Source organism: Stegastes partitus, unplaced genomic scaffold (genome assembly GCF_000690725.1).
Source record: "Stegastes partitus isolate 25-593 unplaced genomic scaffold, Stegastes_partitus-1.0.2 Scaffold176, whole genome shotgun sequence".
Classification (NCBI taxonomy): Eukaryota; Metazoa; Chordata; class Actinopteri; family Pomacentridae; genus Stegastes; species Stegastes partitus.
In genome coordinates this window covers 244,664-255,333 of record NW_007577907.1, presented here as the reverse complement: position 1 = coordinate 255,333, position 10,670 = coordinate 244,664, and positions in this window count along the sequence as shown.

Below are 10,670 nucleotides of genomic sequence, written 5' to 3'. Positions count from 1 at the left end.
TTTTTTTTTTTTTTTAAAAGAAGCAAAAGAGCTTTTTTTCCCCCCAACTAAATATGCAATAAAAGGAGAAGAATTATTCAAAGTCTGGTGCAGTTAATCCACATTTAAAGAGAAAGTTAGAGGGGATAAACAGTAAAATCAGAAGCCAAAATCAAAAGCAGACAATACCCTTTGTGTCAGGACAAACAACAACAACAACATAAAAGCGATTTCAGTTTATAAGGTTACACATTCCCAGGCGACGCCGCTTCTGCGCTAGCACATCTTGTTTATGTTACCATACTGGTGTTGCGTGAGATCATATTCTGTATTGCACTTCCACTCGCAGCCATGTGATTTATTCCGCCACCTAACACGGCTCTGACAGATGTTGTATCTACCCCAAGACCTGAGGAAATTCTGGAATAAATGGCGACCAGCTGAGAGGAAGATATGAAAATGCATCTTTTGTAGGGAGAGAGAGAGAGAGACAAAGAGGAGGCCCGTTGTCTCCCGCAATCTGAACGAATTCACGCATTCCAAGGTGAAATAGAGGGCTGCACATTGTCATATGGTCATTTCACTGATACACTTATCTCATGTTTTTCACTCTCTGCCCCTATCTCTTTCTGTACGCCTTATTTACTAGGGCAAACCAGGGTGGTAGGAGTGGTGGGTGGGAGGTGGGAGTTGGTGTATTCATGGTGCGGAGGAGTCTGGTGTGCATATGATGAATGAGATAGTTAGGAAGCAGTGAATTTATGGCTGTGAATGCAGCCATCCATTCTGCCCTGCAGTCCCTGGCTGTCCTCAAGGGCATCCTGCTCCTCCGGGTCCCATCTTAGGTGGCTCACTTGGGATCCCGCTGCTGCTGCTGCTGTGGAGACAACACCTGGGTCGTCCAGGTACACGGTGCAGCAGTCGTCCCCCTCCCCTCACTGCATGTTAAGCAATGGTTAATTAGCAGGCAATGAGCACAAGCTGGTAATGTACATATAATAGCAGGGAGGCCAAGAGGTACCAGCGAGAGGCTGCCTTTATTAATTAGGCCTCTCATTTGTCCGCTATAGATCACCTTGAGCGTTACAGTGCAGTTTGGCCTCTTATGTGGATGATGCACAGCATGCCCTGCAGTAAATCAGAGGAATGATTACTCTTTAGCCCTAAATAATTAACAATGAGTGAGTGTCTAATGTAAGTTAAGGCCCGTCACATCGCATTTTACTGGACAACAAGCACTTGAAACTAAACAACGAAATGTTTTAATTGCCTTTTAAAAGGATCCATAACCTCCATCTGCAGGACGTTGTTTAGAGGCGCACTAAAACGTGACTCATATTAGTAGCTTCTGATCTGCCACCAGTTTAGAGAAAGATTGTTGTCTACAGCCTAAGGCCAAGTTGGACTGTAGCTCTCTGAACGTGCTCTCAGCTATTTATTTAAGAGGGATGCACTTACAATTATTGATAACATCTAGTTGTTGTTCCTGCTGAGTCTGAATCATGAACTGTATGTAAAAAGATAAAAAGGTAGCATCAACACCTGTAAAGTGGAGCCAGTGCAGAAGTGACTTAAAGCTGCTCTCTTTCTGATTTCACTTTCATCTTTGATTTCAAAAGACCAAGAAAGCAAAAGCCAAATGTAAAACTCAAGGTTTTGAAGCAGTGGTCCACAAAGCCATGTCCATGTTTTATATACAATCTATCATTTTAATACCTTTTAGTAATTTAATAAGCCCGTAACACAAAGTTCCCCAGAGCCAGTGAGGATTCTGTTAACCTTTTGAGTTTTTGGTCAAATACAAAAATCTTGGAGAAACTGAAATTTTCTTCACCTCCTGGTCAGCATTTTGCCAAATGATGTTTTTCTCCAAGTGGAATTTTGACCTGATGATGGCACAAGACAAAGTTCTTCAAGGTTTTTTTTATCCCCTCACCACATTTTCACGCTATTTGTAGTGTTCAACACGAATATCTGTATCAAATTTCATGCCAGTCCTTCCATTAGTTGCTGAGATATTTCACAACAGCATTGCATCTCATTTCTATTTCATTACATCATCGAGCAAAGGAGTTTACGCTCATCACACAGCACTCGGAGATTGTTGTATTATTAAGATTGTTTTGTCAAAAAGTCCCCAGCTTCTTCCTACATTATAAACTTGGAGGACGTTGTCTGTGCTGCCACTGCCGCAGGCTCCCATCTGCCAACATCGGAGTCCGTTTATTATTCACAGGTGGTGAATCATCCTCTTTAAGGTTGTGTGTTCTCTGTATCTCACAAATAAAACCTGTTTTTTCCTCTTGTGCCCCCCGAACATAAGCATTTAGTTTACAAAGAACATGAAGATACACATTGAAATAAAAGACAGCCCTCTGAAAGCTTTGGATTTTTACAAAATATGTTAATAGTCTCAGTGTTCCTCCAGGCAATCTGGGGATTCGGGGCCATTACAGAATAAAATCCTTGTAATCTTACAATCTTGAAAGGCAGTGAAATGAATGGAAACCCCTCTGCTTTATACCGTATTAGCTATTCTTTGCTTTGGAGTGATTTGCAGTGGATGCACTTGTTGTCGTTTTGGCATTTTGCAACAGGCATTGTGAAATCTGCTTTTGTGAAGAGCAACACAGTTAGGGGTTCAAGGACACATTGGTTGTAGTCTGGCAGTTGATGGATACACTGGAATTGAACTTTATGTTAACCAACTGTGTCTCTAACCACTTGGAGCGCTGCTGCCGAGGCTGTTTGTGCTAAGAAACACATAAATGTCGAAGGCCAGAGAAGCCCGTGAAGACTTTGACTTTGCGTTTGATGAGAGCGGAGAACACTTGTGGTCTGAGGGGCCTGCGTGACAAGACTCGTGCACGTACCCCGAACCGGAAGGACGTTAGTGTTGTGCGGCACATGTGGATGTTTATGTTTTTATGCATGTTTATGTATTTAGTGTGTGTTTGGCAGAGAGAGAGAGAGAGGTAGCAGCTGTAGGAGCCAGAGGGGCCCCGGGGCTCCAGAAGACGTCAGACCCAGCTGGCCGCCTCCAGGGGAGGTCAGGATGTGTTGACAGCTTCCTGAGGCAGATGAGAGAGCAGAAGTGGCTCCGATTCTCATCTCCAGCCTGCGTGGATGCCTCTGAAGACGGCACGGCACAACACATCACATCAGGTTTCTCTGTAATTAACACTTTTCAAGGGTTTGTTGAAGGGCAGGCGTGCCTCATGAAAGGAGGAAGGCGTCAATTCTTCTAAGAATGGTTGAAGTTACTTGCAAAGGTGTGTGTAAGCAGAGCGTGTAAAAATAGTTGGGCTTGCATGTGGAAGCTACATGACACTGACACTTTACAAAAGTTTCCTCTTATGTAGACGGCCATTTTAAAAGATATTATTTCATAGTGAACATCTACTTTTAACTCTGTTAAAGCTCAAAAACTGGTTTCATGTGTAGCAAATTGAAGGAACTGATTCAGTCAGCTTGTGGAGCTGGGCTTTTACTATCAGTATTCTCAGTTTCGAGCATGCGTGGCTCAATTTCTCCGATACATCACTTGCTATTGTGCAGCCCAGAGTAATTTTATAGTATTTGAGTTGTAGGTGAGCTGGTGTGCTGAGCTGAGTGGAGCAACGGGAGTGGACAGAGCGGCAGGGACTTCATAGAGCTGCACATTCTAGAGGAGGAAACTGTGAAGTTACATCTACAGTATTATAAGGCCAGCCCAGTGAAGGGATTGAAGTTTCTGTTGGAAGGCAAAAAGGGATTTTTAAAAGAAAAAAATTGCTGGTTATTTGCAAAGGTGTCCGTAAGCAGACAGCATCTTTTATATAAAATTGTAAGTGTGCTTGCATGTGAAAGATACATGACACCATCTAAAAGTTACCCAGAGTTTCCTCTCTAGCAAATGGCTATTTTAGAAGAAGATATTTTACTCCAAACATCAGCATTTATCCCTGAAGAAGCTCCAGAGTACCACTAACAGTAAAAAAAGAAAAAAACATATTTAGACTTGAAAGATTTTATACATGACAAATCTAAGGAACCAATCCTGTCAGCTTGTAAATTGGGGTTTTCAGTATCATTATTCTTGGTTTTGAACATGTATGGCTGAATACTACCATCTTACAGCTTGCCATTGTGCAGTATTTTTACAGTGTTTGTAGGTGAGCTGGTGTGCTGAGCTGCAGCGAGTGGAGCAGTGGAGGTGGATAAAGTGCTTTAAAGGTGAAAGCTATGTGACACTATGATAAACTTGCCATGACTCAATAGTTTCCTCTCATGCAAAAGGACATTTTAAAACAAAATGTTTCATTGTAAGCACCCACTTTTATCCATCTGTTTAATTTTTCTAATATTAAAGCAGCTGGGTAATGGAACCCACCATCAACACCGCTGGATCTCATCACTTAAAGCCTTGAAAAACTACCTCCAGGTGCAAAGGTCAGATACAGCTGTGATCCAGGCAGCCGTCCTACGATCTAGGTGCCTTCCTTTTCGCTTGGCAGCCTCCATATTGATTTGATTAGTTGCTAATTAAAACTTGGCAGGCTGGGCCGGGCACAGAGGAGATCGCTCAATTAGCGGGGTGTCAGAAAATCTAATTCTCTCTCTTTCACCCTCTCCCTCTGTCTTTCTCTCCCCTCTTCTCCCTCTTCTCCCTTCCAGCTCTATCACACATCTCCATTCTGTTTAATGAATATAAAGGATGAGTGAAAAGGGAGGGAGGATAACTCTCTGAGGGAAGGGATCGAGCACTCTCGTGGAGCTAAAAGCATCCAGCCCCGTAATCCTTAAGCTAATCTTTGCTTAAAGATGCAGGTTGTAAGTTGTAAAGAAAGGAGCGCCTGCCAGTGGACGTTTGTTTGGGCACGCTGCCTCCAGCGCGCCTTGATGCCTGCTACCTTCTCTTTTTCAACCAAGTAACACACAAGCTGTTGCAGTTTTAGTGGTGCGCCTCTGGGAAAAGGAGCTGTGAGCCTCTAAGATTCTTGTCTTGTGTTTGTCAAGACAGATTTTCAAAGCTCCGTAGATGGAGAGAGCATTCTGTTATGAAGGCTGTTTCCACAAGAGGAGTTTCATGTGTCGATGCCGTTCATTTCATGATGACATTTTGAGATATTTTTCTGAACGCACATCTCACAAACTGTGTCTTTGAGGCAACATCTCTATTAGAATAACAAGCTGCTGCTCCAGGTTCTTTTGGGGTTGAGTGTGCTCCTTGTTGAATTCACCCTTTTATCCAAAGTGACTGACTGCCTGCTCTCTCAGATCCTTGTCTGTCTCCGTCTGCAGCCCGCAGAGAGTAGGAGGTAAACTCTCTAATTCTGTTTTTATTGAAGAGATTCCTTTAAGGCAGGAAATCTGGTCAATTTGAGGCTGCAAATGGATGCATTTTAGCATTTATGGAATATGCGTTGTCTAATTTGTTCATTTAGTGAATCGCAGTCGAATATAATATGCAAAGAAAGGCAACAGGGATGCATAACTGGGACTATTTGTTCATGTTATCAGTTGGCAGCAGGAGTCGTGGCTTTTCTGATCCTTCATAGTTTCCGCTCATTCTGCTTCAGCAGACTCAATTCCCATATGGACTCAGCTTTTCTATCAGCTCCCCACCAGCATATCACAGCAAGTTATCATTGTCAAAAGTGTACATCAACACATACATATACAGAGATCTCCAAATGGATTAAGAGAAACATTTGAGTCCGAGAGCAAATAGAAGACGGATTTTTAAAAATCATGTGTCATTTATGTAAAGCATAAATTCAGTTTAGTTCACTTTATAATCCTGTAAGGCTGCAAATGAAGAACACCTCCCAAGATCACACCCACACACACCCATACAGAGCAGCTCTCCTAAATGTCTGTATTGTTAAACCTGGCTGTCATCATCCTCCTGCTCCCGGCCAACTGGACAGGGCCCGCATTCATTAGTCAACTTCATACTCTTATATAATATTTACAAGCAGCATTTTATGTGACTGCAGAGACCGGGAGCTTCCAGTTAAGCCTGGTCGGAGCCCCGACTGCAGGAGAGCTGGCTCACCTCGGCCCTGATTGACTGAGGCTTTTATATGTCCCTCCATTTTGCAGTGCGGCAACTCGGTCTAAAATGTCAGCAGTCGCCAGTTGTTGGTGCCAGTGGCGATCACTCATAGGCTGGCAGTGATTAGCTTTGAATAGGTCTGAATAGCAACCTGGTCTGTGGTGTACATACTGTAGTAGGCTATTGTCTGCTGCTTGGATGCATACTAGGGGGATATCCACTTGACATGCATGGATAATGTGGACAGATTAGTCCCATCATTCATACAAGGAGACTCCTATAGATTATGTAACTGCCACTGGGAAATACATCGACATAATATTAAAGCTGTCGTATGAGATAAGTAAACATCTGACAAATAAAACAAACAAAAACAAAATCTGGCAATCTGGTTGTTATTGTGATGTGGGTTAAATATGTTATTTTCCCATCTTAAAAGCCATGAACGCCTATTGTAGCCCCTCACAGTGAATGATGGACTTCTGCATGATTGTCTACAAAACGTTGTGTCAGAGATTCCTGTATGTGGGTTTTTGTTTGTATTTGTTCCACTGGAAAAGGATGGAGAGGCATGTGGTCCTGCACCAATTAGAATTTAGGAATATTTGGAAGTGGATCAGTGAGCTGTGATTAAATCCCATCAACAGTCTTGAAGCAGACTCTCAAGTAATAAGCATAAAAAAAAGACCTTCAATAAAAATCAAGTTTTTTGTGTGTAGAGTTACAGCTGAGGTATTTTAAGGCCAACCCAGTTTACATAAAATTATGTTCCTACACAAATTAACTACATTTTAAAACCCATTTTTGAAAGGATTGTATTTTCTGCAGGATTTTGCTTGTTTGTAACAAATCACAAAATACAGTTGAAACCAGAAGATTACATTCACTGTATAAAAAGACACATAACCTGTTTTTTTCTCACTATCTGACATTAAACGTGCTTTTCCTGTTTTAGGTCAGTTAGGTTTACCAAAATTATTTCTATTTGCTAAATACCAGAATAATGAGAGAGAGAATTCCTTAGAGAAGTTTTTATTACTTTCTTCAAAGTCAGAAGTTTACATACATTTTCTCAGTATTTGGTAGCGTTGCTTTACACTGTATAACTTAGGTCAAGATGTGTCAGACAGTGAGAAAAAAAAGGTTTTATGTCTTTACAGTGTATGTAAACTTCTGGTTTCAACTGTACGTTTTGAATCAGCATATCTTTGCAATTTATTTTACTGCTTCACTGTTGCTCTTTTTCATCCATTGCATTAGATAGAGTGAGACTTGTGACCCTAGTAACCAAGAAGATGACGGAGATGCTTCAAACATGTAGTGAAAGGGTCAAATTATAACCCAAACCATGATGCTTGTCCTCATCTTAACTAAGTAATTTTCGTGCCTAACCATTACTAAGCTTCTTACATGTGAAAACGTTATATTTTCCTCAATGTTACCACGTAGTTTTTGTCCAACAACAGCAGAAAACTGAACTTAAATCTGAGACTAATGATCTCTTATTCATCACAAGATGCAAACCCTGAAAATTCAGCTGCTTATGCCACCATCCACCCCTCTTGTCTCCGAAATTGTTGTTTTTTTTTTTTTTTGTGGTTTGCTTATGTTGATTGTACTGTCAATAAGATACCATTAAACCACATCCATCTCAGATGGTTAACTCTTAATGTTTTCATTTTAACAACGCAAAAAGGGGTCATTTTTAATGACAAACCCACAAAGAGTTACATGATTTTGCAGTTCCCATGAACATTCTGAGATATTTTAGCATCCTTTAGTTTATTGTTTGAATTTTTTGACAATGTTGTTTCATGTTTCTTGGATGTGCACAAATGAAACCCAACATATTTGTAAGTCTAGATACCATTGGATGCACAATACAGAAAAAATGTTTTTGTTCCTGTAGCATTCATAAGACAGTCTTTTCTGTCTAATTTATGGTCTTTACTGCTAATCTTAAGTGTTGCAGCTTGATACACTTCCATATTTGCAACTGTGGAAATGTTTGCCTCCACACCAGTGCAGTCGTGTTGAATTCAGTTTCTCATGCTCACATTACTGAAAAAGAAAAAATAAAATCCACAGCAACATCTGTTTCCAGAAACAGTGTCTCCATTTCTCTGGAACTATTGGCTCAGTCGATAGCAATTCCAGTGAAGGCCTTTTTTTTCTTTGTTCTTTTCTATTTCAGGCCAACTGTGTGTAAATGAAATGGATCACAAAACACAGATCAGAACACCGGCTCATGCAATGTCACTCTGGGTGTTCATCGTCTTACTGTAAAAATAAAATCTCAAAGAAAGACGGTGTGTGGGAGTGACAGAAAACAAAAGGATGTGTGAAAGGGACAGAGATTGAGAGAGTGCGTGAGACCGACAGAGTCTATGGGTGTAATGGCGGTGGTGCGAGCAAGCCATACACAAAAAGAGAATCTGAAAGCCCACACAGACGGAGGGATGTGCATGTGTGCGCAAAAGTGTGTGTGTGTGCATCAGGTGACAAAGAGGGATGGGGACATGGGCAGGTCCTGGTAATGAAGGACTGATAAGTCCCTATTTCCTGGGCCTGGGTTAATTGTGCCTACAGATAAAGGGTAATAAATTGTCACAGGGTAATGGCAGGAGCCTGGGCTGGGCCCTGCTCCACATTCATCATGACTGGCTGGGCCTGTGAGCCTGGAGAGCAGCAGGCAGGACTGAGAGACTGGTAGGAAACAGCAGGCGGAGAGGGAGGACAAGAGGGAGAAGAAACCTCAGAGGGCTGGTGGAGGATGGGATGTTAGTCTTTCTTCGTTACAAGGCTTCTGCAGTGGGCTGGACTGTGTAGCAGCAAGGACAAGAACAACCCGGTAATGGAGCGTGTAAGAAAAATAAAAGGAGGATACGATGGAGGTAGATAAACTAGATATTTTGCCCAGGCAGGTTCATATGGGGGTGCAAAAGCATCCTCAGTTAAATTCTGAATAATAAATGCATCATCATTTCTCTGAGTGAGAACTGTTAGTGAGTGCACCATCATGCAATCTGCAAAAACGACGATGGAAATTGTACAGTTCTGCTGCATGGATTTGGTCTGCCCAGCTGTGCTTGGCTGCTTTCAGTCTCGGCTGGACAACTTCAGTGTACCAGTGTTTGCAAATCGTCCAGATATCATTACACGATATTCAACAATGGTTTGAGCAGGATTAAGTCGAACACTGGCAGCAACACAACCTCCACAGCTGCAGACACACAGGCAGATCCTGAGGAAAACAGTAATGTTGAAATTGTTATGAAGACTACTGTCAGAGTTATCCTCGCTTCTTCAACTTGAGTGCCTACTGCCGTCGCCTGATTCACCCCAAACCTTGACCTGCAACTTCAAGTGCCAGATGATCTTGGCAAAGGAAGTCTTAAAAGAAGAAGTCTAAAATATACCGACTCATCTATACAGTATGTTCTGTGGCTTATTGTTTAAAAGCAGAGAAGGGCTAGAAAATTCCTACAAAACTGATACCATATTTTGCCACGCTTATAGAAATTTCCAGTCTTTATTCATTTAGTATTGTTTACATCTTTTTCCAGCTGTGCTGCAACATAATCTGGTTATTTGGGATCACATTCTGGACCAGCAACACACTGGTTTTCATTATGCTGCCAGTGTTCTTTTATATATAACCCTTCCTAAATCATGTTATTGCAGTCTAGTTTCCAAATGTAGGTGATTGAAATGAGGACATTAGATGATACAAAACACATTCATATCTGCAAATGCTTCTTTGGCTTTGATTATACTGTTACAAGAAAAAATAATTCCATAAGCTACCTTCACTTTCATTAAGAACAAACATAAAGCAATGGGAATTTCTACATTATGAATGTTGGATCGAACTAAAGGCAGTAGTGCACATATATAAACTGAGCAATAGCCACTTTTTGGAATACAACAATCACATTTACATGTCCGCACTTGTACATTTCCACTTATTTTGGATGCATTTTAAGTCATCTTGTTCTGGAAATGAGCCTAATTCTGGCCTTAAAGGATTAAAAGAAATTGTCTTGTCATCAAATTTGATGACTAAATTCCTATTACACATCACACACTGACTATAAAAGGGAAAGTTCAGAAGCATTATTGGCAAACGGTGCATAAAGTATCACAAATAAAAGTAGTCATTGCTTGGAAATAATAATAAAAAAGCATCAGTATGTTATATCATCATACCCTGCTTTATAAGATGCATGGGTAGCATTTTTCAGTTTAACCTCTTGCACTAGTACCAGCAGGCCATATCTGTTTTAAAAATGCCATTTCTTTAAAAGTTGCAGAGTGTGGCACATTCACAGAAGAGGCCGGCAAGTACCACTCAGGCTGAAATCGACTTCTTCTGTTTCATTTCTGTTGCATTAACTTTGGTAGATTTGCGGTTGTGCATTTTTAGAGCAGGTTCAATAACATTAGTGTGACTAACATTGTTGTTGGGATTTCTATTTACTCTGATTTACAGTTTTGATTGGGCAGAAGTAAGTTTTTCACATCTCACTCTGACCTGGTGATAGAAATAAGGAGACTTTTGTTTATAGTGTTTCAAAATTCCCATATGTTCATCTTATTCAAAGAGCCCAGCCTTTTTCACTCTGGCCTCACATTTGGTGACAATATATGA